Here is a 22,929-nt window from a genome sequence, read left to right as displayed (position 1 = left end):
ATATATTCAGACCAAACCCTAACTTCTAGGGACTTGTCCCATCCTCCGCCGCCGCCAGCCCACTGTCTCCTCCTCCTTGGGATCCCCTCCCGATCCAAACAACCAACCAGCGCCTCCCCTGGTCTCCTCGTTTTCCAGATCTGGCTAACCACAAGCTACCAGGCCGTTGCTCCCCAGCCTCATCCAGCCAGCCACCTTCCACCTTGATCTGGAGCCACCAGATCAAGATCCGATGGCCCCTAGGCCACCAGTTCATCCCCACCGGTCCACCACAGTGCCCCGCAGCCACGATCCCGCCTCGATCTTCTCTTCCTCGACGGAGCACCCGTCGCCGGCCTCCAGGAATGGCTGCTCTGCATCGTCCTCGCGCGCCTCCTTCCTCGAGCAGGAGCTCGACCTGCTGCCGGCGACCTCGTGCCCGATCTCCCTCACCTCCTCCGTCCCGCGAGCAGCAGTAGACCGTGGCGCCACCACCGGAGCTCACCGCTGCCGGGAATCGCCGTCTTTCACCGAAGATCGCGTCCTCGTCCTGGATTCGGTCAGTTCTGCCGTCCCACAGCGCGCCCTTCCCCTTCCTTCGGTCTCCTCCTCCCTCACATCTCTTTCCCTCTCTCTGTTCTCCTTGTAGCGCTGCCGCCTCCTGCCTGTGCGTCGTGCACGGGAACCGACAAGACTCCAGCGCCATGGCCTTCCCCACCTCTGCCGAGCGCCTCCAGGACCTCGTCTGCCCCGCCGCATCGCCGAATCCGGCCATCAGGACCCTCCAGCACCGCCGCTTCCTTCCTCCTGTTGCTCGATCCCCTGTTTCACGAACGAGGAGACGAGCGCCTCGCCCGCGCGTTGACCCCGTCCTCGGCCAGCGTGGCCAGCCTCTTGGACCGCGTCGCCAGGCCCAGCAGCCCCTGCGGCCCAGCTTCTTCCTCCACCGATTCGGCCTCAAAGGCCCATGGGTGAGCTCCCCACGGCCCCTCCTCTCTATTAGCCCAGTAGTGTAGCCAGATTTGGCCCATATAGTATTTTTTCCTGCTGCTGCATTTTTTTCATTTATTCCAGTGATTTTCAGATTTGCAGAAAACCCCCTAAGCATCATGCATTTAATAACTTTAGAACCGTGCATCATATTAAAATGTATTATATATGTAAAATGCTCAGGAAATTGTGTAGATTAATAATATGCCATTTTCATCCATGTTTAAAATGTTTAAATTGCTGTTTGCATTAATTTGCTTAAATGCCATGCTAAAATGATTTATTTCATAACTAAATAACCGTAGCTCCATTTTTAATAAACATTATATGTAAATGGGGTGGAAAAATGCCTAGTTTAACATGGTGCACTTTGTTTTGCTGTTTAACAACATTAAAATTGTGTTTAGGGCAGAACAGTACCAAATCCATAATTTGCATATGGGGATTTTTCGGAATTGTTGTTTGTGGTTTCCGGCCTCATTTAAACTTGTCTAGATAGGTAGTTTTTCATATGCTTCACCTCTTGCCATGTTAACCAACATTTAATATTGTTGGGTACCTAAACGAGATTAAACTAAATAATTGCATGTGGTGTTTTGTCAATATGCAACGAGTTGCACATTGAGCTCCACTTAATTGGTAGTATTGTTTGTTGCACTTTGCCATGCCATGCCTAATTAAACCGGTCATGCATCATACTTGATTGTGCATCATGCCATGATTATGCTTGTGTGTTTACCATGTTGTTTATTTCTTTCCGGTGTTGCTTCTTAGTTCTGGTAATGTTGCGATTGTGAGGATTCGTTCGACTACTCCTGTTCGTCTTCTTCATGGACTCGTTCTTCTTCCTAGCGGGATTTCAGGCAAGATGACCACTACCCTGGATCTCACTACTATCATTGCTATGCTAGTTGCTTCGTTCTATCGATATCCTGCGTTACCTATCTTTTGCTCATCAAGCCATCCCAAATTGCCATCAACCTCTAACCTTTGACACCCTTCCTAGCAAACCATTGCTTGGCTATGTTACCGCTTTGCTCAGCCCCTCTTATAGCGTTGTTAGTTGCAGGTGAAGTTGAAGATTGCTCCATGGTGGACAGGATTTTGGTTGGGATATCACAATATCTCTTATATTATTAATGCATCTATATATTTGGTAAAGGGTGGAAGGCTCGGCCTTATGCCTGTTGTTTTGTTCCACTCTTGTCGCCCTACTTTCCGTCATACCGGTGTTATGTTCCCGGATTTTGCGTTCCTTACGCGGTCGGGTGATTTATGGGACCCCCTTGACAGTTTGCTTTGAATAAAACTCCTCCAGCAAGGCCCAACCTTGGTTTTACCATTTGCCTCACCACCACCTATATTTTCACTTGGGAGTAATTAACCCAAGGGTCATCTTTATTTTAGCCCCCCCCCCCCGGGCCAGTGCTTGTCTAAGTGTTGGTCCAAACCGGGCAGACTGCGGGACCACCTCGGGGCAACTCGAGGGCTGGTTTTACTCGTAGGCTGACCTATCCGGTGTTGCCCTGAGAACGAGATATATGCAGCTCCTATCGGGATTGTTGGCGCATCGGACGGCTTTGCTGGTCTTGTTTTACCATTGTCGAAATGTCTTGTAAACCGGGATTCTGAGTCTGATCGGGTCTTCCTGGGAGAAGGTCTATTCCTTCATTGATCGCGAGAGCTTGTCATGGGCTAAGTTGGGACACCCCTGCAGGGTATAATCTTTCGAAAGCCGTGCCTGCGGTTATTGGCAGATGGGAATTTGTTAATGTCCGGTTGTAGATAACTTGACACCAGATCCGAATTAAAACGCATCAACCGTGTGTGTATCCGTGATGGTCTCTTTTCGGTGGAGTCCGGGAAGTGAACACGGTTTCTGGGTTATGTTTGACGTAAGTAGGAGTTCAGGATCACTTCTTGATCATTGCTAGCTTCACGACCGTTCTGCTTGCTCTCTTCTCGCTCTTATTTGTGTATGTTAGCCACCATATATGCTTAGTCGCTGCTGCAGCCTCACCACTTTACCCCTTCCTTTCCCTTTAAGCTTTGCTAGTCTTGATACCCATGGTAATGGATTGCTGAGTCCTCGTGGCTCACAGATTACTACAACAACAGTTGCAGGTACAGGTTATGCGATGATCATGACGTGAGAGTGATGCTTGCTTGCGTTGAGTTCTTCTTCTGCTTCTTCGATCAGGGGATAGGTTCCAGGTCGGCAGCCTGGGCTAACAGGGTGGATGTCGTTTGAGTTTCTGTTTGTGTTTTATCCGTAGCCAGATGATGATCTTATGTACTGTGATGTTGTATTCGTGTGGCATTGTATGCCTTATGTATGTATCCCCATCTATTATGTAATGTTGATGTAATGATATCCACCTTGCAAAAGTGTTTCAATATGCGGGTCTATCCTTGGTGGGACCTTCGAGTTCCTTTTGGATAGGGTCGCATATTGGGCGTGACAGCAATAGTACTGGCTGATGTAATCGGTCATGTAGAACAGAGAATGGATGATGAGACGGAGGTCGACCCTATGGGTTTCCTCAATACAAACATGTATGACTGTGACATAGATATGATGAGTCAACCATATGACGAATTAGGCTATCAGCATGCTAATGAGGATATGGATGATATGCCCGGGCAGGAAGGTCGTTGGAAGGATTGCAAAAAGTCTCTCTTCTTGAATTCCTCACAGGACACGCCTGAAGATGCCGCCTCAACACAGGCTCAACTAGCCGGGGGTCGTACAGTGCTTAGCCCGGGAACCCTGGGGCAGGGGTTAAGGAAGGGTCTGGAAGGTGTGCCCAAGAAAAAGGAGAGCAAGAGATCGGGGAAGATAACTGCCTCCAAATAAGTCAGAGCACATAGCAGTCAGAAGATGGATTCTGAAGAGCGTGTACCCGTGAAAGGTGCGGCCATGTTCCATCTCACGGGCGAGCCGATGCTACCGTCGAAACCGCTGGAGGCACTATCAGGGGATCTCAGGAGACTGCACGACCATGTGCTATCAACTGAGAAAAGCCTACTAGCCTCAAAGGATCCAGGATATCCGACATACGCGGCTCGTGTGCCTGAGGGGAAGTGTTACGTCGACACACGGCCGGCAGAGGTGTTCTTCCTGCGGCTTGACCATATCTTTGAGATGTTTCTTACAAGGCGGCTCGATTTACAATCGTCCGCCTTTTTGCGCTACATATGAGCTCCGTCATGAAGAGTGAAGAAGTCTCGCAAATCTGTGTGGCGGATCCGTACTACATGCACGAGTCTTTCTTGAGTCTCGGCGATTTTGAGCGTGAAACTGCTAGGGACTACCTCCAAAACTTCATGGTACAGAATAAGGACCAGGAAATTGTCCTCGTGCCTTATCATCCAAAGTAAGTCGGTTCCGGACAAACCTTTCATACATTTCAATCATTCCTTCTCGCTCATATGGAGAATAATTTGAGGTGTCTTTTCCCCGCAGCAACGGGCGTGCCGTCCTTATCGTTCTTTACCCGCAAGTCTCCCACGCCGTGTATTTTGACCCTTCCAGAGACTACAAGAAAAAGGACTACACCCACATAATGAATATTCTAGATGATGCTCTCCAAGGCGTAAGCATTAGAGGTGGCCACATGCAGATCAGGAAACAAAGGAACAAGAAGATGGGTTTTGCGCATAAAACTAACTTCTCCTGCATCCATGTCCCAAAACCAAGCAAGAAGGATGGATTCTACATCGTCCATCTCATGATTCAGTTCAACACGGATCACCAAAAGCTTCGCATGACAAGCGGAAATGATAATCATATCCACAAGTAGCTAGAATCTCATGGGGAAGCGGATTTAAACTTATAGATGACTTCTTTCGCATCCAAAGGGACATTGCGACGATCATCATGAAAGAAGTCGTCGATGAGAAGGGGATGTTCCACCACGGCCCTATATCGCGAGCTGACATCCGAACTCGCATAGGCATGCAACGTCTAGACCTCACGCCATTCAAGAAGTTAGGATCCATCCTCGATGATATGGAAGGATGGAACTTCTAGTGATTTACGATGTCGATGATGATGATATGTGTCAGTTGAACTTGTATACTTTTTGTAGCGATGAAACTTTGTGATGTCCACGGTCCCTGCCAAACTTGCGTAACGCTACTTTGTTAGTTTGCGTACGATGACCTGCGTACCTCTAGTTAATTAGTTTGCATACTGTATGTTGCATCTAGTTGCTAACCCTTTCTTTTTCGTGTTGCTCTAGTATATTTTGTTGCATATGCTTGTACATCCTCTTCATGAAGATGCATCTCTAACAGGTACCTAGTTTCTTGATGGCGAGATGGCAGTGCTATGTCGTGTACAAAGGGAAGGTTCTGGGGGTGTACAACGAGTGGCCTGACTGTCAGGCGCAAGTGAATGGGTTCTCGGGCACCAGCCATAAAGGCTTCAAAAGCAGACAAGAAGGACAAGCTAGTTACTTGAGGTTCACGCTAGCGCGAGAGAGGACTCGTAACCGCCACCTCATGTACTGCATAGTTCCGCTCTCACTCATAGTGATAGCTCTTCTCGCATATACCTTTGTTTAGATGGATGACATTGTAGTTGCAAGTACTCAAGACTTGCATGTATCGCTATTTTCGAGATGATGACAAGATACCACTTTGTGTTGGATGATGATTATGATGAGACTATTTGTATGTATATACTATGATTACATTTGTGTTCTCGCAGGCATTTGTATGTGTATCATGATGACATTTGTATGTGCTAAAGATTCTTCTATAAAGCCTGTTCAAATACAAAACAAATATGCAGAAAAAAAACAAAAACTACTAAAATTAGCAGTAGCGAGTGGAGAAAAGTTAGCAGCAGCGCGACAGTAGCAGTAGCGCGCACAGGAGAAGCGTGCTATAGCTATTAGCAGTAGCGAGCTCCATGGAAGAATGTTGCTGCTACACTTGTATATCAGTAGCGCGGGCGTGCACGCGCTGCTGCTACGGGTTAGCTGTAGCGCCTTATTAGTAGCGCCGCCTCCCGCGCTACTGATATACCTAGAACCCGCGTTGCTGCTAGGCTTTTACCTAGTAGTGTTCAGGAGCCTTTCCACCTCAACCTTGATGTCATAGCCCTCATGATTAAACCATACTTGCACGAAACCATTCAACTTGTCAGGGGCTTTGCACCCAAACATCATCCTCACCGGTCCCATCCGAATGATGGAAAGCTCGTCCACCATTATAGGCATGCCCAACATCTTGAGCCCCTCCATCAGACGGTCAACACGACGGTGCTTCTTAGGAATGCCATGAAGGCGAAGCCACACCTCCGGCATGGCAAGGGGCATAATAGTTTCTTGGATTGAATCACGCACCAGCACCATAATGTCATTGATGGAGAGGAAGAGCTTTCCACTAGATTTGGCCATGTGCAGCAGATCCGAAGAAGGGAAAACCACCGCGAAATCATCGTCGCCCACCTGAGAAATCTGCCAATCCCAATCGCCAGCCACCATGCGCTTCAACTCCTGCTTGAGCATGCGCAACGAGAGCCTCACTGGCTCCGCCGACAGAATAGCGCCATTAGCAGCCTCAAGAACAGCACCCTCCACCTCCTCTTCTTCTTCGAATTCCAAGCAAAAGAAGCCTTCGCCAGGATGGCACTGCCCATGATCTGGAGGTGCAAATGCTTGCCCCTTGACGGGCAAAAGGTCGAGGCGTGGCCCTCCTGCTTAGAGATCACGCAGAGGGGGAGAAAGGTACACTTGGCCTGAAAATGCCTGGTCCGGCCGCACTTGAAGCACTCCCCACCCTCTTCTTCAACTGGGATGGGCGCGACCGCCGACCCCCGCGGCGCCTCCGGCAGGGCCACCGCCAGTGGAACAGCCGACGACCGCGGCTTCTTGGCCAGCGGATCCCCATGGCCCCCACCATAGAGGGGGTGCTCCTGCGGCTTGCGTTCCAGCTCGTGCCTCCGTTGCCCATGCTTGCGCTTATTCTTCCGATCTTGCTGACCCCACTAAGGGGGAGGAGGACCCCAATCCCCCTCACGCCCGTGGGAGCCATATCCAAAGCTTTGGCCATGGCTGCCTCCATAGCCCTGACCGTAGCCACCACCTTGACCTTGATCGAAACCACCGCCGCCATCTTCACGAACCGCTGCCCTGGCCTGCTGACCGCGCTTCCCCTGCTCCCGCAATGCCTTCTCACGCCGCTGCTCCTCATCAAGGATCGGAGGCTCCATCGGCCTCTTCTCCGCACGCCTGTCACCCATGGCCGTCATCGCGGTGAAGGAACGGGTGAGAGGGGGGAGGAGGAAGGGGGAAAGAAATCTGGCGAAGCAACGGAAGCGCCACACCTTACTAGGACGAGCCGGAAACCCTAGTTCATTAGCTACTCCATTACGCTCTCTATTACAATGATCATAAGTGACATGGGAAAAATCTAATGACATGTTAATTTTGAAGTTAGGATTTAGAAGATACGATTATTTAGAAAACATTTATTTTAGATGGACTGTGGGTTGATTAAAGCAAATATCAACGGGTTTTGTGTAAAAATGTAAAAAACGATTCGGCCTGACTTAAAGGTGGATTGCGGGTTAATTAGCAGAAAAGACGAGGTTTTTTGGTAAAATGCAAAAAAAGTGGTTCGTCCTTGCAACTTAAAGACGCACTGCGGGATAATTACTGAAAAAATACAGGGGTTTTCTGCAAAATGTGTGACAAACGGGCAGAAGTACTCTACCCTTTATTAGAGGCAGGCAGAAGTACTCGTCCCTTTATTAGTAGGCAGGTATATATATAGATATAGATTCTACATATGCAAGCTAAAGCAAAGATAAATTTTCTTCTATATTCAATAATGTAAAGTTATGTAGTCCATTGTTTAAAGTTTTCTCCTCAAAAACACTACACATCTTAAACTCAAGCAGCTCTATTTACGGTGGAAATATTTGCTCAGCATAGTCACACATATCTTGTAAGTCTTACATCAAGAAAGGTAGAAGGATATAGACGAAGTATTAGAGCATCTCTAGCCCTTCCCGTAAAAAGCTTTAACTCCCAAAAAAACAGATTTCTTATGGAGTTAAGAGCATTTAACCCTTCCCTAACTCCCAAAGCATTTTAAGGAGACCCCAAAAAACACCCCGTGTAGATTTGAGCAGATTTGGCGTCCTACGAATCCTCTCCATCGCACTATTTTCTCGCACGGCTGAAGATAATGTACATGATGGCCAAGGTTGCTCAATAGAGCTTGTAGATGATTTCTCTGCTCTAGACGGTGAAGGCGCGTGTCACCCTTCATGACCGCCCTGACCAACTCATTTGGAAGTGGAGCCTTAACGGCGTCTACTCCGCGCGCAGCGGCTACCTTGCATCATTCCAGGGATCTTCGGGCTGCGATGCTTGGAAACTTTTATGGAAAAACTGGGCTCCCCCACGAGTCAAGTTCTTCATGTTTTTTTTAGAAAAGGAGGATGACCCCCGGCCTTTGCATCTGGGCGGTGCATACGGCCATTTTATTAATTATTCTCACAAGACCTTACAAAGTCATACAACAATAAGACTAAAGCCGCCGTCTAAGCAACAAACTATCGCTACATCTATCCACTTGATGAAGGGGCGCAGACCATCTGGGCCTAATAGTCAAGTTCTTCATGTGGCTTGCCAACCTTGACAGATGTTGGACCGCGGACAGATTGCAATGGCGTGGCCTCCATCACCACCCGCAGTGTATCCTATGCGACCAAGAGCCAGAGCCCATGCATCACCTCATGATGACCTGCCCGTTCTCGCGGCAAGCTTGGCACGAGACCCTCTCCTGGCTCCGTATGACCTGCCGGCCGCCGGACCAAGACAACTCCCTCAACGACTGGTGCCTACATGCCAAGCACGTGACTCCATGAACGATGCGGAAAGGCTTGGCCTCGGCGACGCACCTCACGGTCTGGTTGATCCGGAAACAGAGGAACGCCTGCGTGTTCGATGGCGCCCAGTCCTCCGTTGCTGAACTCACGGCTAGGATCATAGAGGAAGCAACCCTTTGGGTGAGAGCAGGCGCCACATGGCCTAGGCGTAGTCTTACCGATGACCTGGGACGTCCACTGATCCTTTTTTTGGTTTGAACCTGTAACCCTCCATCTCGGAGGCTTGTACTGTTGACCCTCTCCCTCTTTTCAATGCAATGAAACGCAAAGTCTTTGCGTTTTCTCGAAAAAAAATGGTGAGTTGGCAAAAGATTGAATGACAGGGTTGGTTATTCCTGTAAGTATTTATTTCCTGCCGATCCAACATACTCTATATCCAATTATCCATTATCCATTATGACAGTACTGTCGGAATGCCAAACTGTGAAGTAGAATTTGAGCAGCAGGCTTTAGAGTGCTCACCCTTTATACTCTGCATAGGACATGTTAAAGTTAATTCACTGCCTAGAGCTGATAGGTTCAATCACATGCGGGTCCATATTGTAAGTCTCATTTGTGCTCGAGTAATTGAGGTTTGGGGTGGTCTCGGTTTGTGGATTACTGACAGTGAACAGTTCTGCTAAGATCCCAGTGGCAGTGAACAGTTCTGCTAAGATCCCAGTGACAGTAAACAGTGCTCATCAATTGCATGTAGGCTTGATTCAACCTGGTTTTGTTCACGTTATTGGCTTGTCTTTATTTGCTGGATCGTGGTACACTGAAAATGTTCAAAATTGATGGTCTAAACACACACAATTCTTTTATTTTCACCTCCTGATTGTAGTTGATAAAAGCCTCTCGTCCAATATGCACCTTCTGGAAATCTTCTATATGTGGAAAGATGAAATTAAGGATTTCCTGTTATAGAAAATCTTGACAGTACAGACATTAAAGATAATAGAACATGTGATTTAGTAGTAATATATAGGCTTTCACAGTGATTGACTGGATGTTTAGTTTGTTAATTGCATTGACTTGCTCAATTTGTTCTGCAGAGGGTAAAGCAGTATGACAAAGTAATTTTTTTTAGTACAGCAAAGCAGCTTCTTATCATGCACGTATATCAGTTGTACAAATATTTCTTATATCATTGTATTTTAATCATTACTTAACATTATTACAATTTTCTTGCCCTTTATTGTGCCATAAGTACATAACTCACCTGCCTTTGTTATCTACCCATTCTGTGATGTTAATTTGGAGTGTAACTGTACAAACTTAGCAGGGCTACCATAATCTTGTGACACTATAAAGGCAATTGCTTCTATGGGCTGTTACAGGATTGCTTATGGTAGAAATCAGCAACAACGCCCGGATTATCTGTTCAAAATGGTTCTGATTGGTGACTCTTCTGTTGGTAAATCAAATTTGCTTGCAAGATTTGCTAGCAACCTTGATCCTTGTAATTTCAAGGAGCTAGATCATTTTATTTTGAGGGAATAGTGAGCTAGATGATTAATGGAACACATATTTATTAATGAGTGATTTAAATAACCGAAGGAGGTTTGGTGAATCTTTCAAAATAATTGTGATCTATCAACTCTGGTGAAAAATGAGAAGTACTCATGCATTACTTTCGGAAACCAAATATCCTTTCATGATTTAGACTATCTCAACTACCCTCATTATTCATTGGTGGCATGTCAAGAAGACTGTCTTACTTTGATCCCTGAGTTGATGAAGTTACTTGGATAGCAGGTACGCAGAGTTATGACATTAGGCGGTTGACTGGAAGGTTCTCAATCCCAAGAAAGTAACGAAGAGGACCAAGATCAGACATAAGGAACTGCTCACTGAGGCGAGCCTTGACAAAGGCAATGTACTCGGAATCGTCGGCAATGATGATCATGTCATCAACATATAGAAGAAGAAGAGTCCTACCACGAGCAGAAAGGTGGGCAAACAACGCTGGATCATGAGCACTGGGCAAAAAACCTGCGGCTGTCACCACAAATGTGAAGCGTTCAAACCAAGCACGGGGGTCTTGCTTAAGGCCATAAAGAGAGCGACGAAGACGACAAACCATGCCATCAGGAACAGAATACCCAGGTGGCGGCTGCATATAAACCTCCTCACGCAACTCACCATTTAGAAAGGCATTCTTCACATCAAGCAGAGACACAAATTAATGGCGAACAGAGGCCACGATAAGAAGTGTACGGACAGTGGTCATATGGGCCACGGGAGCAAAAGTCTCATCATAACCGCGACCATGCTCTTGCTGAAAGCCACGAGCCACAAGCCAAGCTTCGTAACGCTCGAGAGAACCATCAGAGCGAGTCTTTATCTTATAGACCCACTTGCAAGTGATGGGACGAGCACCGGGAGGAAGAGAAACCAGATCCCATGTGCCGGCGCGCTCAAGAGCAGCAATCTCCTCTGCCATCGCAAACTGCCATTCAGGATGCACAATAGCATCTTGATAAGAAGTCGGCTCAAGAACGGTCGCAAGACCATAGTGAGAAGAAGAATATCGGTCAGGGGGCAGACAAGGCCGAGAACGAAGACCATAAGTCGGTTGAGAGGAGGAAGACGACGCACCAGATGTAGAGGGCACATCAGTAGACTCATCCACAATACGTGGACGGCGAGTATAATGAAAAGGAAAGGAGGGAAGAGGTGGAATCACTGGAGACGAAGACGGGGAATGTACCTATGAAGGTGGAGAAGGGAAAGATATCGGTGATGAAGGTGTAGAAGGTGAAGGTATCGATGATGAAGGTGTAGAGTCATGTGATGAGGGTGGAGAAGAAATCGTAGGAGTGGATGGTGTCGAATCTGCAGCAGCGGGAGGAGGAGTAGGAATACTGGGCACAGAGGGAGGTGTATCCAGAAACGTAAGAAAAGAGATATCCTCTATGGAAAAGGCTGAGGAGGATGGACGCGGGTAGAAGGGGCGAGACTCCTCAAAGGTCACATCCCGAGAAATACGCATCCGATGGCCGATGGGATCCCAACACCGATAGCCCTTATGCTCATCACTCTATCCGAGAAAGACACACTCAATAGACTGAGCGATCAGTTTGGTGTGTTCACGAGGGGCAAGTAAAACATAGCAAACGCAACCAAACAAGCGAAGCACCGAATAATCAGGAGAGAGACCAGAAAGACGCTCGAGAGGAATGCCACCCTGTAGAGTAGCAGATGGTTGAATGTTAATAAGATACGTGGAAGTGGTAACAGCCTCAGCCCAGAAGTGAGGCGGAAGAGAGGCGTCGATCATCATCGCACGTGCCGTCTCAAGAAGGTGATGATGCTTGCACTCATCCACACCATTCTGAGCATCAGCACCAGGGCAAGAGAACTGAGGAAGAGTACCTTGCTCGGCAATAAATCCTCGCAGCGCATGGGAGATATACTCACCAGCTGAATCTACGCAAAAAACACGAATAGGAGTGGAAAACTAGGTTTGAACCATGGCAACAAATTTTTTGTATATAGATAAGACCTCACTACAAGACGACATGAAATAGATCCAAGTATACTGGAAAAAATCATCTATAAAGATAATATACTAGCGATGACCCCCTTTCGAAGCGAAGGGAGGCGGACCCCAAACATCAAAGTGCATGAGATCAAAAGGGCGCTCAGACACCGACTCTGTGAGAATAGGGTAGTTGAATCTGCTTACCAAGCATACAATCCAGACAATCCAACGAAGCATTACCGGAGACAGACCCCAGAACACCGCGATGAACCAAAGCCGAGAGACGAGAACCACATAAATGGCAAAGACGATGATGCCACTGTTGAAAAGAGCTAGTAGATGCAGCAACAGGGGCTGCGAAACTGGCAGCGAGGGCAGCGGAAGGAAGACGTAGCCAGTCAAGCTCCCAGAGACCATCAGAGTATCGAGGGCCAACACCAAGTAGAGCGCCCGTGCGACCATCCTGGACAGAGCACGAATCAAAGTCAAGGATGACCCTCCAGCTAGAGTCAACAATCTGATCACCAGATATGAGGTGCATGGTAAGTCAAGGAACATGAGCGATAGAGGGAACATGAAATGAAGAAGTGCTAAGAGTGCCTCGACAAGCTACAGGGAGGGGAGTGCCATCAGCCGCAAGAACACGAGCAGGAGACTCAACAGGTCGAACGGACGTCAACCTGGAAGAATCATGTCATATGAAAAGATGCTCCGATATCAAGAATCCATGGGGATGTACCTAAATGAGTAGAAGGTGGTTTCTCAGTGCCAGAAGAGTCAGTCACGGAACCTGCAAAACTTGTCGGTGAAGAATCCCAAGTAGCAAGCAGAGACTGTAGATGTGCAATCTCACGAGGAGATAGGGATGTGGCGGAAGAGGATGAGGTAGAACCACCTGCCGATAATAAGAAGTCTCCGCCACCCGTGGAAGCTGTGTGTAGAGTCGACCGAGAGTAGCGTGTCGACGTAGAGCCGTATGTGGAAGCCACTGTGGGAGTCGACATAGAGCAATCACCATCGCGCGCGGAAGCCGCGAGACTCGACGTAGAGCGGTCACCGCCGCGCGTGAAAGCCGCAAGACGAGTCGATGTAGAGCAGTCAGCGCCACGCGCGGAAGCCGCGAGAGTCGACGTAGAGCGGTCACCGCCGCACGCGAAAGCCGCGAGACGAGTCGACGTAGATTGGTCACCGCCGCGCGCAGTGCCGCGAGATGAGTCGACGTAGAGCGGTCAACACAACCAGCTGAAGACGCCATAGGTGACAACTTCACAGATGGACGAGCACCAAGTACTGACCAACGATGTATGTGCGGGACGGGGTCAATGTAGGGAACATCGTCGAAAATCACCGGATAGCAAGGGAAAAAGACGAGTCCAGACGAGAGCATTTTTTTTACTCTCTTTTTTTTATATGCAACAAGCAGCAGCAGAACTATCAGTTGACAGCCGAAAGAAGCCTCTACGTGGAAAGCACGAGCTGCTCGGAAAAAGACTAGAGCTCTAATACCATGTTAGAGAAATATGCAATTTTATCTTATTAGGAGGCCAAAGTCATCATATATACATGTACAAAAGAATGCCAAGAGGTTAGAATACAAAAGGCTAAAGGTCATCATCAATATAACTCTAACATAAGCCACCCAGTTCATGCTTGATTACCTTAAATCTTCACCTTGTTCAATTTTTTTGTTAATACGGGCCGGTGCTCCAACACATGTATTTGTGTATTTAGCATCAACCGGTGTAAGTAAAAAACATATATTTGAGACTCATTAGATCCAAGAACCAAATTCTTTCCTACTAATTGATCAAAAATCACTTCAGTTACGAATATTCAATTCGGTGCCCGGATCATCTGCACTCGGTGAACAGCAAATTCAAAAACGGAACTAAAAAACAGAAAAATCTGAAGAAAAAATTAGGTGGAAGATGTTCCAACGCGTGATATTCGTGCCAAATTTCGGCTTGTTTGGACATTCGATGAGCTTATGGCAAAAAGACAAAATCGATCAAAACAATATGTGCACAGTAAATTTTCTTACAGTTCCAACATTTGTCTTCTTTGCTGGGAGATATTGAAATGCCCAAACTCCATGAAATTTGGCACGGACTTCACACACATGAGCATCTAGCATTACAAAAAAAAGGATTTTTTTTAAATTACTATTTTAAATGAATTTACGGTCACCTCGGGTGCATAGCCAAAACGCCGTGTCCCTTCAATGTTATAATATGTGTTAATTCATGCAAATTTAACTTGTATAATCTAGATGTCATGTATAACGGAAATTTCTACTCCCTCCGTTCCAAATTAATTGATGCAACTTTAGTACAAAGTTCAACTAAAGTTGTGTCAATTAATTTGAATCAGAGGGAATGTCATTTTATTGGACAGCTGGATGGGCACAGCAACGCGTGCCATCATGGTCTAGTGACCTCAACGTCTTGCAGTGATCTCTATTTGCAAGGTTAGCTGTCAAGGAAGCTCCTCCATGCAACTATGAAATCAATGGCCACCAGTACGATATGGGCTACTACCTTACAAGTATGATATCGGCTACTACCTTGCAGATGGTTGTCAGCACCATGAACGTGGATCGGATGACAAGAGACGTCAGACAAGTAGGAGGGAATTTGGTAGAAGGTTCAGACATTTAAACGAGTGTGGGACATGGGCCATGTAAAGACTTAGAGTGGTAGGATGTGCCGGCAGAGCTAGGAGAGAGTGAGTGGGTATATAACCCAGTGACCCTGAACGGCTAGTTCAGGGAATGTAATAGTGACTGAATATTCTGAACCCAGTCTCCTTCCCTCCCAAGTTATCATACCCAGTCTCAAATTCCCCTCTATCCAGTATTGTGTTCTCTAGATCGAGCTAGGGTTATCACAATGGCATCTACCGCTCATGGGCCACATTTGTGAAAACAATTCCACACCCACAAGGCAACAACAGATCTCACTTTGCATTGTGTCAAGAAGCCACAAGAAAGAATGTTGAGAGAGCATTTGGATGTTGCGAACTCGCTTTGCAAATGTCCGTGGACCTCTTGTGTATTGAGACAAAAAGACATTATAGAAGATCATGACAACATGTGTGATCTTGCATGACATGACCATAAAGGATAAGAGAAGTCAAGTGGTGAACTATTGACTTTGACTACAACGGAGCACCTACAACGGTTCATCATCAGGCAAACAAAATCCTGATATTCCTCTAAGTGCATTGAAAAATCGAGAACTGTGCAAGCCTCCCAAAAGCCTCAAATTATCGGGAGTTAAGTTTTAGGAGAAGGGTTAGAGATGCCTTAAGAGTGATACCTACCTTGTCCTTTCTGCAATAATGGTCTCACCACAGATCTACACTCAGAGAAGTTGCCAACCGCATGAGCAAAATGTTTGTAGTCAGCCTTGGACTCGAGAACACTAGCGGGAAGTTTAACTGGTCCCGCCATGTGCGAAAATCCCCTTGGCGTGCAAGGATATCTGTATGTAGCTTGATGAATTAAATGTGTGGACACTGCAAAATCAAGTAAAGTTTAAGTACAAAAAAGAATTGGATTGGAATTAGCTTTCCAGGTTATCTAGCCTAATATCATTAACATCGTCATTAAAGTCCCAACTCCCATGCACATGGCCAGGGAGATGAACAAAGAAATAAAAAGAAGCAAATCATGGAGTGATTCATATGCTACATTCTGGAAATAGAATAAGATATAACAGTTAGCACTTCAAGAATTGCAGCAAATAGGCATTTAACATTTAGTACATAACAAAGAAGATTGTAATTAGGTGCCAGCTTGTAGTTTACTTATTGGAAATCTCTGCTACTATAAAGCAAGAATTTCGTCTCCCATCCCACCCCCTCCAACCATCCCCCTACGTAGAAAAATAGCAAAAAAAGAGGGGAAAACTAGCACACGCACAACCCCATCAATCCTAAGGAATCCAACCCATGCACGACCCCAGAAGCAAGTTTATCCAACCACACCACCGATACACCTCCCCCATCTCCATGCCGCTGCTGCAGCGCTATGTGTCACCATCAGTGCCACCAACTTGTTGCTTGTCGGCCGCGCGAGCTTCAGCGCATCGTAGTTGTTATGAAAGCAACTTGGTATTATCCCGAGGCCAAAGCCATCATATATACAAGTACATAAGGGAGGCCAAACGCCAGAATGCAAAAGGCCAAAGGCCAACATAAATATAACTCTTAACACCCCCCCCCCCACCCCCTCAAATTCATGGTGGATCCACAACACTGAGTTTGGAGAGGTAAAAACCATGTTGCGCTCTAGTTTGGGCCTTCGTGAAGAAGTCCGCCAACTATAACTCGGAAGGCACATACTGAAGAGCAATAACATGATCCTGAACACCAGCGCGCAGAAAGAAAGCATCAAGCCCAATATGCTTGGTAAGCTCATGCTTCACAGGATCCCATGCAATACTGATAGCACCTGTACTGTCTGACAAGAGGATAGCAGGTGTAGTAACAGAAACACCAAAGTCCTCAAGCAGCCATCATAACCAAGTTACCTCTGCTGTCAATAGAGCCATAGCTCGCAACTCAGCCTCTGCACTCGAGTGCAAACTTGCAATTTGTTTCTTTGTCTTCCATGCAATGAGAGAACCACCAAGAAAAACACAGTAAACAGATAGTGTATGATGATCCGAGGGATCACTAGCCCATGTAGCATCCGAATAGGCCTGGAGCTGTAGTGAGCTGGAATGGGGAAAGAAGAGACGATGAGAGATCGTGCCACGAAGATATCGTAGAACACGAAGAAGGTGACTGTAGTGAACCGAAGTGGGAGCAAAAACAAACTGACTCAGAATATGGACAAGGTAGGAGATATCCGGATGAGTGACAGCGAGATAGATAAGACTCCCAACAAGATGACGATAACACGTCGGATCGGACAAGGGCTCACCATCAGAACCACGAAGGTGAACATTGAGCTCCATAGGAGTCTCAGCGGTGCGCTCATAAGTAAGGGCCGCACAAGCGAGAAGATTCTGGATATACTTTTCTTGGGAAACAAAGAAGCCATCAGATGTAGAAGAAACCTCAATCCCAAGAAAATAGCGAAGAGGACCAAGATTCGATGTACGAAACTGCTCACTAAGACGTTGTGACGCCCCTGATTCAATCGTACACTAATCATGCACGCAAATGTGTACAATCAAGATCAGGAACTCATGGGAATATATCACAACACAACTCTAAAAATAAAATAAGTCATACAAGCATCATATTACAAGCCAGGGGCCTCAAGGGCTCAAATACAAGTGCTCGAACATAAACGAGTCAGCGAAAGCCACAATATCTGAGTACAGACATAAGTTAAACAAGTTGCCATAAGATGGCTAGCACAAACTGGGATACAGATCAAAAGAGGCGCAGGCCTCCTGCCTGGGATCCTCCTAAACTACTCCTCGTCGTCAGCGGCCTGAACATAGTAGTAGGCACCCTCGATGTAGTAGGGGTCGTCGTCGATGGTGGCGCCTAGCTCCTGGGCTAGTTGCGGCATCCGAGAAGAAGATGAAATGGGGGGAGAGGGAGCAAAGCAACCGTGAGTACTCATCCAAAGTACTCGCAAGCAAGGATCTGCACTACATATGCATGGATATATGTGTAAAGAGGTAATATCGGTGGACTGAACTGCAGAATGCCAGAATAAGAGGGGATAGCTAGTCCTATCAAAGACTACACTTCTGGCAGCCTCCACCTTGCAGCATGTAGAAGAGAGTAGATTGAAGTTCACCGAGTATCATCGCATAGCATAATCCTACCCGGCGATCCTCCCCTCGTCGCCCTGTGGGAAAGCAATCACCGGGTTGTCTCTGGAACTTGTCTGGGTGTATTTTATTAAATATCCGGTTCTAGTTGTCATAAGGTCAAGGTACAACTCCGGGTCATCCTTTTACCGAGGGACACAACTATTTGATTAGATAAACTTCCCTGCAGGGGTGCACCACATTTCCCAACACGCTCGATCCCTCTGGCCGGACAGACTTTCCTGGGTCATGCCCGACCTCGGAAGATCAACACGTTGCAGCCCTACCTAGGCACAACAGAGAGGTCAGCACGCCGGTCTAAATCCTATGCACGCAGGTGTCTGGGCCCATCGCCCATTGCATACCTGCACGTTGCATACGCGGCCGGTGAGCAGACCCAGCCTCCCTTATACAAGAGCAGATGTTCCAGTCCAACCCGGCCCACGCCGCTCAATCGATGACGTCAAGAAGGCTTCGGCTGATACCACGATGTCGAGTGCCCATAACTGTTCCCGCGTAGTTGGTTAGTGCGTATAGGCCAGTGGCCAGACTCAAATCAAATACCAAGATCTCGTTAAGCGTGTTATTTTGAAGTAACCGCGGACGCCGACTAGGGCCAGGCCCACCTCTCGCCTAGGTGGTCTCAACCTGCCCTGTCGCTCCGCCACAAAGTAACCATCAGGGGGCTGTCAGGAACCCAGGCCCATCACTACCTGGATGGAACCACCTGCCCCTTCAGCCCCCATCTCCGAAACACTTGCAGGTACTCTAAGAGCCGACCCGACTTTAGTCACCAACTGAATAGTATGTATGTATAGTATATACCCGTGATCACCTCCCGAGTGATCACGACCCGATAGTATAGCATGGCAGACAGATAAGAATGTAGGGCCACAGATGATAAACAAGCATCCTATACTAAGCATTTGGGATTGTAGGTAAGGTATCAACAACTATAGCAACAATGACAGGCTATGCAACAGAATAGTATTAACCGAAACAATAACATGCTACACTAATCTAATGCAAGCAATAGAGGGAAGGAATAGGCGATATCTGGTGATTAAGGGGGGGCTTGCCTAGTTGCTCTGGCAAGGAGGAGGGATCGTCAACTCCGTAGTCGACCGAGGCAGCAGGAGCATCGGTCTCGTAGTCTACCGGAGAGAAGAGGAGGAAGAAACAATAAATATAATGCAAACATAAGCATGACGATGCATGACATGACAACGAGCGGTGCTAGGTGTGCCTAAGACGGTAGTAGGTGATACAGGCGAAGGGAGGAAACATCCGGGAAAGTATCCCCAATGTTTCGCGTTTTCGGACAGATGAGGTTCCGCTCACCCGGGAAAGTATCCCCGGGTGGGGGCTCCTACGGCGAGGAACTCGAAGGGAAGAGGCAGGGAATCGTCAGAGGGTCTCACTCTGATTCTCGCGGACGAGGTTGGTAGATCGTGGGTGGCCGGACGCGACGAATTCGACGGTGAGATGCGGTGGCTAGACGAAGAAGGCGATGACGGCGTTGGCGATGCAGCGCCCTGGCTCGAGCTGGTGCCAGGAACGGACGAAGCTAGCCGGGACAGACCTCCTGGACGTGCTCCCGCACGCCGGAGAGGTCGGTGGTCGCGACAATGACTGCGAGGCAACGGTGACCGTGAGTTGTACGAGCTCAAATTCGACAAGAAGAGGAGGGGGCGATGGGGGATCCACAGGGTTATGAGCGAGATGGGGATTAGGGTTTCGGTGGGCGACTTTATAGGCCGAGGGAGGAGACATGGTGGCCATCCAGCCATGGCGCCGTGGGATGGCCGCCACGCCATGGCCCCTGCCTGTACGTGGTAGGGGAAAGGCTAGGAGTGGGCTGGGCCATGTGCACACTAGAGCCCACTCGGGCAGTACTAGTTTAGGCCTTTCACCTTTTCTTATTTGCATTTGCTTTTCTGTTTTCACCTTTAGTCTCAGCTTTGCATTTTATTTTTATTACCAAATTGTTGGTTTTGATCTAACAGCTTAAACAGGTCAGATTAGATATATTAGTCTAACAGAAAAAAATGAAGGGATAACAATAAGTGAAGGGGTCCATGTACCAACGTACGTGAGCCTCGATCAGAACTAACGCATCCTGGTCGGGGGCACCCAAAAACCAACTCGGATTTTGGGTCCCCTGTCGCCAGCGCCATATTAAAAGGGTACGGGAGAGAGCTGACCACCTGCGCGATCACAATTCACGTAAGGTTTACTCTCCTCCCGATATTCTCACCCCATCCCATCAGGGGGAGCGCTGCAGCGACGAGAAGACCTAAGCTAGCCGCCGCCGCCGTCCTCGGCCAGTCCCGGTGGCATCCTAAAGGAATCAGGACGTCGAGGAGAACCTCTGCTTTTTTGCACCAAGCAGGCGATCATGTCCACTCCCGTGACATGTAAAGAAACCCTAAATGTAACGCCCCGGATACAACTTTCCATATTTGTAACTCCAACTCTTGCCTTTTCCGGAGATGTGATATATTATTTCCTTTGTGGTTGGGTTTTGTCTTTTGTTTTGCATTTTGTTCATGTCATGCATCTCATCTCATAGCATCATGCGCATTGCATCTGCATGTTTTCATAAAGCTTGCATTCGTTCGTAGTTGCCGCGTTCCCCCCTTGCCTTTGTTATCCCTTTCAAGACCAACCGTTCATTTGTTGTCCGACCGTTTGAGCCTCTCTGCACAGCCACCGACCACCTCCGCAACCTAGTCCGAAAACTTCTCCCGGACCCGACCCAGACTGTCATGACCAATGGGTCCGGATCATCTCCAAACATCTACAAAACATCTCCATTTTCTTATTTGGACTCCCTATATTTTTATCTCGACCGTCCGATGTAAATCAGAGGGTCCAAACCCAGACCCACTTTGTTATATATAGACCGCTAGTTCATTTTTAGACCCAAACCCTAAATCCTAGGGCATTTGTCCCCCTAGCCACCGCCACCTACAGCCTTCCCCTTCCTCGGATCAGCCGCCGCTACCCACTCACCAAATCCTCCTCGGGATCCCTCCCGATCCACCCACCTACCTCCATCGTTTTCCCCAATGGACCAACCAGCGCCCCGCCTGTTCGATCCGGAGGAGAGGAGCTCCTCCATGTCCCACCTCACCTCAATCCAGCAGCACGACAGCTCCCCAGCGCCCGCAACCCTCCTCCTCGCTCGATCCCGAGCGGGAGAGTACCCCGACGGCTCGTCCCCATGCAGCCCGCGAGACACCGGCCTCCTCAGCTCCTCCGGCCCTACAACAACCTCGCTGGCCCTTCTGCAGTTCGTCGCCACCAATGCACTCAGCCACCTGGACTGCGCCCCGTCTTCCCCGTCGACCAGGGCCAGCCTCGACCCTCTCCCTCCCTTCGTTCTCCTCCTCTTGTCGTTTTTCTCTCTCTATCTCTCAGCTCCCCCTTTGTCTCTTACAGGAACCCGGTGACATGGCATCGCGAAGCCCCAAGGCCTGAGCGCCCACGGGACCAGGTCGAGCAGATGGCCGCTGCCCCGCCTTGCAGATGCTTCGTCGCCTTGACTCCAGGCCCGGTCACCATCTCCGGCCGACCCTTCCTCTCTTGCCTCCGGTCCTCTGTTTTTTTGAAGCTCACATCTCTCTTTGCTCTCTCTGCCCTTAGAGTAGGACGCCATGGTCGTCCTCTTCTTCAGATCAAGGCGACGCCCGTCGGATTTGGTTCCCCTCGGCATCCACATCGAGCTCCGGCCCGGTCCAGTCTTGCGCCTTCCCCGCCTTCGCCAAGTCCCCTGCCGCCGTCTTCTGCATCGCCATGAACCTGCTGCTGCTTCTGTTCTTCGTTCGTCAGTAACAAGCAGCAGCAGCTCGCCAGGTCCAGCTGCGCTTTGACCGCGCTGGCCAACTGCGTGGGCTGCAGCCGCGGCAAGGCCCAGCCAGGCGTTCCCAGCCGGCCTGCTGCCTCCAAGGCCCAGCGCTCCCTGCCCCGCCTCCTCCTCACCGACTGGGCTTAGCCCATGGTGAGCCACCCCAAGCCCAACTCCCCAGCAGATTTCGGCCCGATCTGTTCTTCTACAGATCTGTGATTTTAGCTATTATCCAGAGATGCCAGTTTTATAGAAAAACCCTCAAGCATCATGCATATAATAACTCCACAACCGTGCATCATATGTAAATAATTTATATATGAAAAATGCTTAGTTTTTTATCTAGTTTCACAATATCCAACTTTCATCCATGTTTCAAATGTTTAAACTTGTTGTTTGTTTAATTTTGCATAAATGCCATGTTAAAATGATTTATTTCATAACTAAATATCCGTAGCTCTGATTTTAATAAACTTTATATGTAAATGGGGTGGAAAAATGCCTAGTTTAACATGGTGCACTTTATTTTTCCTGTTTAACAACAATAAAATATGTTTTAGGGCAGAACAGTACCGAATTCGAAATATGGACATGAGGATTTTCCGGAATTGTTGTTTGAGTTTCCGGCCTCATTTAAACTTGCCTAAATAGTTAGTTTACTTTTGTTTCACCTCTTGCCATGTTTAACAACATTTAATATTATTGAGTACCTAAACGAGAGCGAACTAAATAACTCAAATGTGGTGTTTCCTTAATATGCAACTTGTTACATATTGAGCTCCACTTAATTTGTAGTGTTGTTTGTTGCACTTTGCCATGCCATGCTCTTTAAAACGGACATGCATCATACTTGGTTGTGCATCATGGCATTTTTATGCTTGTGTGTTTACCATGTTGTTTGTTTCTTTCCGGTGTTGCTTCTTAGTTTCGGTAATGTTGCGATTGTGAGGATTCATTCGAC

This window comes from Triticum aestivum, chromosome 7B, assembly GCF_018294505.1.
Source record: "Triticum aestivum cultivar Chinese Spring chromosome 7B, IWGSC CS RefSeq v2.1, whole genome shotgun sequence".
NCBI lineage: Eukaryota > Viridiplantae > Streptophyta > Magnoliopsida > Poales > Poaceae > Triticum > Triticum aestivum.
The sequence above is the reverse complement of the archived record's forward strand: the minus strand, read 5'-3'. Positions refer to the sequence as shown.